Raw genomic sequence first — 11,974 nt, 5'->3', positions numbered from 1 at the left:
CATAACACTTTCATTTCTTTTTTTTTCCCCCATCTGCTTCCCACGAGACGAATCTCTGCGAGTTTCTTGCGCGATCGAAATTGTCTTAATTAGGAGGAAATAAACAAAAAAATGTAATAGCAAATACCCGATCGTTAAATTATTTTAATTAAGATCTGTCGTAAGTTGGACGAGGTTTGACATGGTTGCCGATTTGACATTGAGAAAGAGAGAATTCTGGGTACCGATGAATTTTCGATGGCGGTGATCGGCAACGACCCAAATTTACGACTGGGGTAGGTCATGGTCGCGTAAGAGGTCGTGGTCAAGTAGTATCGGAAGGAACGGAATGCGGATGGTGTGAATAGTTCGCAATGAAGGTCCGGGGGGTGGGGGGGGGCCCGGTAGGTTGGCAGCCTCGTGCCAATTCCGCATATTCTAATTCCTACGCTGAGACTGCACGGAGGCTGTGGTCCAGAGTGTACGAGGTGGACGCGGAGTTCGGAATTTTCTGTACTTCAAATGTCAGCGACCAGAGGAATGTGAATTCTCTATGATATAAATGGAGGCCCGAAAGCGATTCTAGCTGTTTAGCAAAACATCCCAGAGAATCTGGAGCAACTTCCACTGTGGTCCCTAAAGCATTCTTGGCGTTTGAGCTATCGTCGAGCTATAAATATATCTCGGTAATGGCCGGCTCCTAAGAGAATATTTCGCGTTCTGCTTCTTCCGAGAATTCTCGTTGGTTAAAAAATATTTTCTTAACCTAGCCGGACAGAATTCCAGCTCGTTGAATCTCCGTACGATAATTATTTTAAAAATTGTACGAGAGAGAGAGAGAGAGAGAGAGAGAGAGAGAAGCGGTAAGTCGAAAAAAAGAAAAATGGGCCACTGTGTCAGGAAACGTAAGGATAAAAAAAAACCTACCCGCAGTCTCCCATAAACGTCAGGAGTTTAAAATACCCCGGGCTAATCCCCCAATATATATACATATGTATATGTATATGAGACAGTGGGTAGGTATACAAGGGACAAAACGAAAGAGACCCCGTTACCAAGAATAAACAGAAATCAGTAAGGGGGGTTAGGGTTAAGGGTAGTGACGGTAAATGGTAAGAAGTTTGAAGTCGACGCCACGCGCCATGCACGGGACATGTGTCTCCTATGAAGACGTCTGGCGTCGCCAAGAAAGTCTTGGGATTCGTCTCTGGCGAAGACGTCTGGATGAGATCTGAATGGTCCCGTTGACAAATAGAGCTTGCACGGCTTCAGGCCTCCACAGATGACGACCTCGCCAAGAGGGTAAGGTTAGGTAGTTGGAAGGATAGGTACATAGCAACGTAGCGAGAGAGAGAGAGAGAGAGAGAGAGAGAGAGAGAGAGAGAGAGAGAGAATGTGGAAAAAAATAATTCTAAATTTCCTTGACTCTACATCGCGTGGGTTCACCGTTGAGTCTTCACAAGTTGATAACCAGGTGGGTCGACCTTTCCTACGAGGAGCTCCGAACTGTACGCGTTCCTCTCGATTTCACTCTCTAGAAGCACCGTTACTCGAAGGCAGACCCAGCCTCCCAGGTAAATGCGTAGAGATCGTGAGGCAGGTAGTCAGCCAGGCAAGGGGCACGTACTGTGGGACGAGCAGGTGGTCGCTGGAGCAGCGAGTGGTGGGAGGGTCCACGAGGAAGAGAGAGGGAGAGGAGAGAGAGGGAAGACCCGAGAGGCTGTGAATTAGCGAAGGAATCTAATCGCAGGGACCTTGACCGAATACGAAGGAGGTTAGAGCCAGCGGGCGGAGGTTGCGCAAGAACAAACGTCGGACGGGCGAACGTTAGATCGGAGGAATTCGCGTTGATCGATCGCCGAACAGTTTCTGGCGAGGCTGACCGTGGTCGCCTGCTGATGTGTCCCGCGACTATTCTCTTCCGATGGAAGGTGGCCAAGACGGTGCGCCGCGCTTCTGGGAAACCGACGACCCGGGTCCAGCCGGCTGATCGGCACGGAAGCCAAAGGGGATTTTTGAGTTAATCGCGAACTGCCCTGGAATCCGTATCGAAAGAAGGAGCCTTCCGGTCCACGCACGTGGGTGCGGACTTTGCCTATGGCGGAGCCAGTCGATGTTGCGCAAGTCCATTGCGACCGAATGAAAGCAGTTTGGTCGTGACAGCTCAAGAGACCGAAGTGGGTCGAAGCGCGTAGGATCCTTCGTGTCCTGCGATCCTGCCAAGGATCTTTCACGTGCGAGCTAGACCGGTTCCACGTACCTTCGGAACGCGGGACGTCCCCTGGTTCTTCCCATGATCCATGGTCCTCCGGAATGAGGGGGGGGGGGATCATGGTTACCAACTCTGAGGTTCATCGCGCGAGGGCGGGTGCGTTTGATCTTGAAGCCTCGAGAAGTCATAGTAATATTATAATCCTATAGTCCTTGTGCAATAACTCCTGGTCTCCGTCAAGGAAATCCCACCGCATCCAACAAATTTACTGGGAAACCATTTGGATGGTAATAAAGGTGCCTATGCAGGTTGGATCCATTGGGGTAATGGCGGCGATACGAGCTCCCTCGTTAACCGCGCCTGCACCAATCCCAGGTAGCTTACGTCTCCCTCGTAAACAGGCCAATAATTATCGGGTCCATCGCGGTCACGTACAGCATCCGAATAGCGCGGACCTTCCATATCCCATGATCGGTGAGCTACGGTGCTCGCGCGGACCCTGCTAAGCGTTGGGGCATTAAATATTTTTGAAAAAAAAAAAAAAAAAAAGTGAAAACGCTGATAAGCATGTTTACGGATAACGAAAGAAAGAAATGAGAATGGTCGAACAAAGTGATGCTGCCAATTCGGCGAACCGAAGAATTTAAGTGATTTATCGACTTTTAAACCGCCTTCTAAACATTCCGCTCCGGACCCTCCTCCTCCCGTGCCACGAGAATCCCCGTGATAAATCACTCGTCCCTGCACAGGTCATTCGTTATCGGTCATACTCTGGATATTGGATTGGTCCAGGGCTAAATCGATAAAATCAAGACAGGCCAAGTCGCTTTCCACTCGGGACACCCGGTTAGCCCGGTTAGCACAGATTCGTCCAGTGGTCGCGCTCGCTGGGTTATTGATACAGGAAATTGCTTTGGGCGCATCCATGCGAGTCCGAGTGCCGCGCGCGGCCATTGGCTGCCGCTAATATGCAGCAGCAGCAGCAGCTTGTTGGCGAATACTCAAGTTCAAGATAAATCGCAAAGGCGAGACCATCGAGACACCATAAATCCCTCCTTTACATAAAACTAAGTGTATTTACACTATAGCCTATAGCCAGAGCAAAAGTTTTAATCCTGGAAGGTCACGCCTCTGTTGACCCAGGTCGCGTCAGGGCCACTACCAACGATACCTCTTAGACCCATTCATCGAATCCGTATCTGAATCGCGGCGATAGCAGTAGTCGCCGAGTTGTATATTTACCAAGAGGCTCCCAACCTCGTCTTCTCGGGCCAGACTCCGATTGGTCCTCTGCTCTGACTCTATTCTGGTCCAGATTGCGATCGGATTGATGTTCGCAATTAGAGTGCTGACCCTGACCCGCGGTTATTATGCATTAGTTCAAAGACAGTGGCGTCGTGAAGAAGATTCAATTTTGTGTAAGCAAAAATAATTAGCTGTAGATTCGTAAGTTTGAAAGAAAAAATTTTCCCGTCCGAGTCTGAGAAAAGTACCAGAGTGCAAACAAAAATAGGGACGTAGCAAATCTTAGCAAACGACTTGAAATCGATTCGTAACGATGCCAAATTTTCTGTAGCTCAAAATCTGCGAGGATGCGAAAGAAAGTAAAAAGGGTGGAAATCTTAGCACACGACGTGAGAAAGAACATTTATGAAAATCCATAGTTGGGGGGCTAACTTCACGCAGGCCCGACCCTGAACAGACAGGGAGCGGGGGTCAAGGTTTTGCAGCCTGGGGCTGTTCCCTTTAAAGAAGCACGCGTGTGTAGCTTTTCCCGTGTTTTTCCTCTGAGACCGTAAAGCCAGAACAAGAGGAAGAGGAGGAGGGACTGGGAAGCTGCGCTTTGCCGTGGCTTTGCTTTGTCGCGCAATGAAAATGAAGCTTACAGACTCGTACACAGGCACACACAGCAGGCAGCTTTGTAAATGACGAGAGTGGCGAAAGCTTCAGGAACCTCCCGGCTGCTCGTGCAGCCGAGGAGTGGAGCTTTCGAGGAGCTTCCAAGTATCCACTAGTCGGAAGCGACACGTGTGCGAGAGAGAGAGAGAGAGAGAGACGTGCACTGCGCCATAGTCCCGTGAGCTTTTCGCCCACCTATAGAAACGCGTGTCGGCAGCGACGCGATTCTACAGGGAACGCCTTGAGGCGCCGGAGAGCATAGGAAGCCCTTGGAGTAGAGTCGTTATCTCGTTAGCTGTCATAACTTCTTTCATTGCCTCCCGAGACAGTCCTCGGCTTTCCTATTGGCAATAGTAAGACGTCGATACCGTTAGCGAGTGGTCGCGTAGTATGAATGAGAGAGAGAGAGAGGGAACGCGGAATGCACTTGCACTTGCGCAAGTCCTCGCATTCCCTTGCTGCACTTGCGATAACAGCGCACGGAGAGTCTCAAGGAAAACGAGCACGAGCCTATTTATGAATCGATGACGTCACGGCGCAACATTCCCATTCTCATTTAATTCGTCCATCCGCGTTACGTCCTGTGGAAAAGCGGCGATCGCCGTTACCGTCAAATCCAAATAGCCAGCCGGTCGTCCGAGTGAAGACTCGGCTGCATTGGGGTAGGTCGGATGCTCGCGGGAGGAGGGCCGGATTCGCTTTGACTTTATTACGCAAAGAGAAACGAATCCCGGGAGCGATTAAGAGAGACGTCTTCGGCGCATGCGCGTCGTTGGGCGCAGAGGAGAAAACTGTACCGGGTACTGCGGTAAACGGGAGGTGTAACAGGCGGCGCTGGGACCCGGACGAGGCTGAGGATGATGGTGAACTGGAACGGTCTGGGCTAAATAACCGTGGCGGCGGGCAGCACAATCCCGTTTCCGGCTGCGAATGCCGGAACAATAAGCTGGAATGTGCCACGGTGTCTTCCGGTTATGCGCGGGTTGGGAGCCGAACAGCTGAAACTGCGACAACGTGGGTTGGGTTAGGTACTTGAGGTCGGGAACTCGTTTTTAACGGTAGGAAGTGAGAAGGAAGAGAAAGAAACAAAGCGGAAGGATAGAAAGAAAATTTACTTCACAGCGTCGTTCTTATTATCGTTTTAAATGTAGGAGTCGTATTTGGGCGTTAAAAAAAAAAAAATTTGTAAATTCCTCCAAACCGGAAAATATTCGAGTCAGGAGCAAAATTGCCATGGCGACCGCGTGTCCTGTCTATCCGAAATTTATACCCGTTACGGGACGTAAAACTCGAAACCGTTACTCGTAACAGGATCGTCACGATTCGTTCGCAGCTTCGAAACGGCTGAAGGGACTTTGATATTTTTTTTTTATATTTCTTTTTTTGCCTTTCGGGTTAACGCGAGCCGGACGCACGTACCGAGGCAGGACATTCGTTAATCGGCTTTTCCGAAGACGCGCTTCCCTGTCGCTCGCTCGACTTTACGCGAATTCGCTAAAAATATCCGCGGCAGAGGAGCATTGGGCTACGTTCGCAACGAGCGATTGTATTTTCACAGGCGACAAAGTATCGCTACCTGCTCGCGGGGTTCGCTTCTCGTAATGTCTAATTGGCAAACCAGGAGCTTCGGGCCTGTTTACAAGTAGTCGACAAAAGAGACTGCAGGCTGTTGCGTAGATACTTTTCCTTCTACTGTTTAGAATGTTAAATACGCGTAGGCTGTATATATACATACGTATGTAGAAAGAGATGCCAGTTTTACCTTTTCACTTTCGGACCAGATTCCACCATTAAGGCTGTTCACAACCGAAGGAATTCCCGCCGTTTACTGACACTACTCGAGCCATCGGGAGAAAGGAGAAAGGAGAAAGGCAATGGCGTTAAGTAATTTGACCAAAAGAGAAAAAAACATAGAAAACGGAGAAACGAGGTAAAGAATGCGTAAACGATATATTCTTAAGCACTCGAAGGCACCTGGATCGCTGATATACCTTCGAAAGGAAGGGACTCCTCGGAACGTGCAACAGCCGTAAGAGTCGGTCCTGTTACGTTAGCGAGAAGCGAGAACGTTCAACCCAGAATGGCTGACCGACCGTTTATAATTAGACGGGACTTATTGGTGTAATTGACGCGTGGGTTCAATTGCTATTGGGTCATTGGTTGGACACGGGACGGTCACGGTTCGTTGTCACTAAATCGGGGAAAAGAAAAGAATACGAGCCTCTGAAATGGAGGTTACGTACAGCGTGGACGGATAATAAAATCTGTGAGGTCGTTCGAGGCTTTACTTTCCCAATGGGAGTAAGAGGATCGAGGTAATTGTAGTTTAGGTACGGCGAACGACGGACGGAGGTAAGAGAGAGATAGCGGAGTGACGGAGAGAAGAAGAAAAATATGAAGACTCGGCTTTAATGATGGAAAGTTGAGATGAAAATATTTCGCGGCGTTTGAGGTAATAAAAATAATAAAAAGAAAAAGAAAAAATTTCAAGCAAAATCACGTCGGATAACGAACGTGGTGGTCCAGAGCGGATATCTTTTGGAAACTGACCTCTTTGTATCTGGACCATTTTGAGAAAAGGCCGAAATGAAAAAAAAAAAAAGATAAAGCACCGAGCTACGGCAGTGGGGCTCGACGGACGGGGCTCCTCCAATTATACACGCCCAACATTCCACGGCTCGATTGCCAGCCGTTGGGAAGAAAGGCGCCAGATGCCCAAGATGCCCAAGATGCCCATCATGCCCGATCGTAGCCTTCCAGAAAGAGGTAAAGAAGAGCCGTGGAAGAAAAAAGGAAAAACGAAGAGGATCATAGCGTAGCGGAACGTCGATTACTTACGGATCAGTTTTTCGACTTTTCTCATCGCGCGCCACTCCCAACGCTGGACCCAGCATCACTTCCTCAAAGATTATCCTACGTATCGAGTACATTGGGTTATCGGTCTTACTTCTGGCTCGTCTTCTTATTCCGTTTCTTCTGCTCCGCCTCGCACTTGGTAGCAGAATGGCTACTGAGTCGCGAGCGCGACTTAACGGGACTCTAAGGGCTTAAAGCGTCTTTCCGGCAGGTACGCCAATGGTGGATCGATAATCTTGGGGTAGGCTTAGAGCAGGTTCTGGGGGTCCTTACTACCCCCATACTTTGTGCAGTTGGCAGCGGCGAGACGGTCCTTCCTAGTCGCTGCTAATACATCCCGACCCTGCACCCTCGCCCTTCCCGTCTTGGTTCGTCCCTGACACAGGCGTCCCCAGGTGAGGCCGAGGGGGGCGAGGGAGGAAGGGTGGCACGAGAGCCAGACACGCGTGGGGTTAAGAAAAGAGTAAAAGAGGAGATAACATAAAAACGGTTCGTTGTGAGTGCGCCTTAAACCGCGTTCGCCACAATGGCCACGTCGAGCGGCACAAAAGGAAGAATGGCCGTTGAGTTTCCTTGAATTTTATTAATTCTCGCGGGACACGACATCGTCCCGAGTGTCGGCGACGTGAAAGGCAGCCTTAAGGAGGATATCGCGGGGAATTAGCTGGATGACAAAAAAGTAGTTAACAGTTACCGCCTATACGGAAAGGCTGCGCCTTCCCATCCATAAGGATCCTGCAGCCTCTTCCAGATTCCGAGGTTCCCGAAACGAGCGGTCGCGTTTACATGACGCGCGACTTGTCGCCTCTACGGTCAATCGAATTCTAAAATATTTAACACCAGTTGGAAACGACCGAACGCCTGAGAATTCGCACCCAGGAGAAACTTTGTCTGACTCCAGCATCCCTCGCACAGATTTTCCCATTATGCGTCTAAGAGGCATAACCGTATACCGGGACGGTCCAGTTACCATTTATCTCACGTGAAAAAATGAAAAACGGGCCGACGCGTGCTTCTGTATTCAGTGGTGAAGGGGGGTGCTCCCGTTTTGACGAAAAACAAATAATACATAATAACAAAAAAAAAAAAAAGAAAAAACAAATAGAGAATGAACAAAGTATTTTTTTGTCCTATTATCGTGCACCGCAAGAAACGCGACACGCACCAAGGAAAGGGCGTAGCCGAACCACGGGAAACCGTTGTCCTCCTCGATTAAAGTCACCGCTCGGCTAATTAATCCCGCCACGCTAACGATAATTAAGGTGCCGCGACAAGGAAGGTGGACGCCCCGTGGTAAGTCACGAGAAAACGCGACCCGAGCCTCGATCTTATTATTCCTCGCGCTCGTATTCCCTTTTTTCCCTCTCTCGCACGTTTCCCCCATTTATTTCTTCTCGCCGTCCGTCACCCTGGCGTTTTCCAGGGTCCTTTAACCCTTTCTTTTTATCCCGCCGCCGTGTCCGAGCGTAGGGTGGGTTGGGCTAGGGGGAAAGAAACGTAATTATCGAATTGCACTGGAATCGCACCGTCGCCGCTCGGAGAGATAAAGAATTTCCGTGAGATCTGTAATCAGTCACCCCCCCCCCTCCCACTGACCCTTCATTAACCTTCAGGAATTTCAATTAAAACTTACCCTGAAACTATCGACGATATGTCCATGCTAGGTGTATATATGTATCTATGACCATATCTATCCACGTGCACTTGGCTACGTGTGCTGTGAATGTACAGGATGTTTTCCAAGGGATCCCTGTTATGTATGTACAAGGAGGTGGTTATACGAGAAACACCCTGTAGGTTGCCAGAGGCAGGTAGAGTCTAGAGGCACCTATTGGCATAATTGGAATTGAATTTGCTTTTACGAAATGCGGCGGCGAGCCTACAGGCCTGCTGCCTCGTGGACCACAGGGCAACGTGGTGCGCGTCCGGTGGCTTCGAGCACAAATGTGCAGTAAAGATCAGAGAAGACATCTTGCTGGTCCATTACGCTCTCTAAGGCTCTTGACTCTCTGGATAGGACTGCGTATGGTTAAAAAAATAATTAAAACGTGAAACACACGCTGACAGGGTAATTAGTGAATTCTGAGGGAAGAGTACAAGATAAGAAAAACTGTTATCAGTGAAAGGTCAATACCTCGTCTCGGTAGCCCAGGGAAATTGAGCCTGAACAAACGAGACGGCAGTTTGCTGAAAACCCCAAAGCTACGGCGACTTTCCGAAAGGAGTTTCGTTTGCATGCAAGAGAAGCAGGGAAGTTAGTTATGCGCGATCAGCGGGACGAGGGGGGAGGCAGGTGCGAGGGGAAACAGGAAGCGAGAGGGACGGGAATAGGTAGGGACAACGGCAGGTGCCGGAGAGCCGTTGGCCAGGGGGACCCACGGGGACCCACTGAAACCCACTGAAACCCACTGAAACCCACTGAAACCCGGCTTCGTTTTGATCGGGTTGCCTGAGAATGAAGCGGCGACCGCTGAATTGTGGCCAAAGCAGGAAAGCGGAATTATTGATTGGTCGCCGGACTGTTTCATTGGCCAGTGACTGCTAATTCAAGTAGGACTAATTATAGGCAACGGAACGAGAACCAATGGGTGGACGCAGGGGGATTCGCACGGATCCAAAATGCATTTGGCAAGTGCTCGAGGGTTTGGCCCAGGGTATGTTAAAAACTCAAATTAACCCCTTTACTACCCGCTCGGGCCAAAACACGAGTCCTACTTATTTTACCTCGTTTACATTTTTTTTTTAAAACCAGCCTCCGGGATACATTAATCCCAAAAAGCTTCCAGCTGCCAAGTGGTCCAGCGCACGGCGGTAAGGGCAGTCAGCCACGCCGAATCTTCGTGCTTTTTCATAAGGTTAACCGTGTCAACGAGAAGGAGGGGAATAATAAAGTTTGACCTGGAGCTACAAAAAAATCCCTAGTGGCGATCGAACGGGATCGGGTTGCCCGAAAGAACATACATCCCTATGGCAATTCTCTTGTTATGGGTTGGTACCGAAAAAGCCCAGGGTCAGAATTCGCCACTTTGCAAATTCAAAAATCCCGAGCGGTATTCCCGGCCGGTTAAGCTGACGACCGAGGCTTGTGTTTTCGTCAGGTTCCCACGTGGGATCGACAAGGAGGTAGCTGCGGCAAAGTTGACGGCGGGAGAATAAAACTGAGAGAGAGAGAGAGAGAGAGAGCATAAAAGGTATTTACGACCCTTGGGAAAATATAGAAGAGGGATGAAATAAATTGACTCCCCCTTCGTAGTTCCAGCAAGGAGACACCTGCTCGGCGGCCGACAGCACGATCTCCATTAACCCCCACGTCATGCACCTCGAGCCACGTGTCCGGGCTATGGGGTTTATGGAAAATTACGAACACATGGCGTCCTGCCACGACGCACGATCGATACCAGATACCGTGTAAAAAAGTATTCCCGACTAACGGTGCTGGAGCACCCCCCTTTCTTCCCGCATCGAGGAACAACAAGCAGAAATACCAAAGAACCGAGTGATTCGTCGACAAGGGATTTCGTAATTTCGCGCCAAAATTTCGGAGGCAGTCGCCGCTAAGGAAAATGAAGTCGGAAGAATTATTGGACAAAAAAAAAAAAAAAAAGGAAGAAGCACGCGCCAGAGACTCGTAAACTCATCCATTGACGAGTGACGCCGCCGTAAGCAGCTTCAGGAATACTTACGAGGCGGACCCGCCTCGTACGAATCATTTGACGAGGTACGCGTAGCCCTGGCATTCTCAATGAACGACGTGGTCGCCTTATCGAACCAGGTGCGGGACTATCGGTTTCTCTCGAGGAACCGCAAATTACCGAAAGAAGACACGTGGCCAGAAGCGGCTCCGAAATTTCACGTAATTTCATAATACGATTCTCATCTCCATCCCATTTAATCCGGATCTCGATCCGAAATCTGCCCATCCAATTAATATCCAATGGCGCTCGTACGAGGGAGACAGCTCGGAGGTGTTTCTTTCTTTTTTCCCTTGCAAATAAAAAAAAAAAAAAAAAAAACTCGCACGGTGAATAGACGTCGGGACGCCGGTGCACCGTTTCAAAAAGCCCTGGACGCCTCCACCGTCCGACCCATAGAGAGACACGAAATGAGAGGATGAATTTTCCATGAGATGCGTTCTCTTCCGGTGGCTGGAAGGTTGATGGAAGAAAAAGGGGTAGGAGGGGAGGGATGGAAATCTTTGACGTTGCGCCACGAAGAAGGAAGTTCGAAGTGCCCGAAACGGCGCGACGAGGCGTCAGGCTGCGCGAATCTACCGGGTGACCGCGAATCAGCGACTTCGTCCCGAGTACGAACGCGCCCGAGCGCCGCGTGACTTCTGTGTCGTCGGCCATTAAAATCCCAAAAGCCGATTTCGCTGATTCGCGCTTTTCCTCGAACGCGACGGAAGTTACGAGATAACCAGAGATTCCCAAAGGACCAAGAGGGGGAGGGGGGGGGGGGTCTCTGCTTGGCAGTTTCGCAAGGATCGCCGGGATAAACGGGAGGAGGTGGTGGCGGTTGTCCTGGTTTTCTCCTGGAAGTAGGAGAAATTGTCATTTTCTTGGCGAGTGACGCAACGCGCCAGAAGTAACCTTCGGGCAGGCGAACGAAGTTACTACGTCGATACCCGAGATAACGTACGAGAAAAGAGAAAGGAGAGACGAGGTGGAAGAGAGTAAGCGGGACGGAGGAATTCGCGAGCGCATCCTATTGTCTACGGGAGGATAGATTAGCAGGGCAATGAAGTGAATGGGCTGAATTTAATCGATGGATCTGCATAGCTGCTCCGTCTATGGCGAATAAAGCTCAGTGGCGTAGGGCCAGGTGGGCAGATCAATTCTTAACGCGAGAGCAAAGGCGTAAGTCAAGAGTGACTGGATTCGTAGTGGCCGAGTGGGTAGAGAATGGAAACGAGTGCGGTGGCCGGTTAGGCCGAGCGGCAGATGCAGAATCTTATTTACGTTGCTTATGGCGTTTCTATTGGGCGATAAGAAATGACAAAAGAATACGAGGCCGTTTGGCCATTTGTTT

At 49.8% G+C, this 11,974-nt stretch overlaps 1 protein-coding gene across 7 annotated transcripts in view; it reads right to left on the bottom strand.

Annotated features, from left to right (window-relative positions):
- LOC107271579 (phosphatase and actin regulator 2) overlaps positions 1–11,974 on the bottom strand; it is a 113,676-nt gene that overhangs the window by 66,754 nt on the left and 34,948 nt on the right. The gene's annotated exons all lie outside the window — the stretch shown is intronic.

The sequence above is a fragment of the Cephus cinctus genome, unplaced genomic scaffold (genome assembly GCF_000341935.2).
Source record: "Cephus cinctus unplaced genomic scaffold, Ccin1 Ccin1_scaffold0997, whole genome shotgun sequence".
Lineage (NCBI taxonomy): Eukaryota > Metazoa > Arthropoda > Insecta > Hymenoptera > Cephidae > Cephus > Cephus cinctus.
The sequence above is the reverse complement of the archived record's forward strand: the minus strand, read 5'-3'. Positions and strand labels throughout refer to the sequence as shown.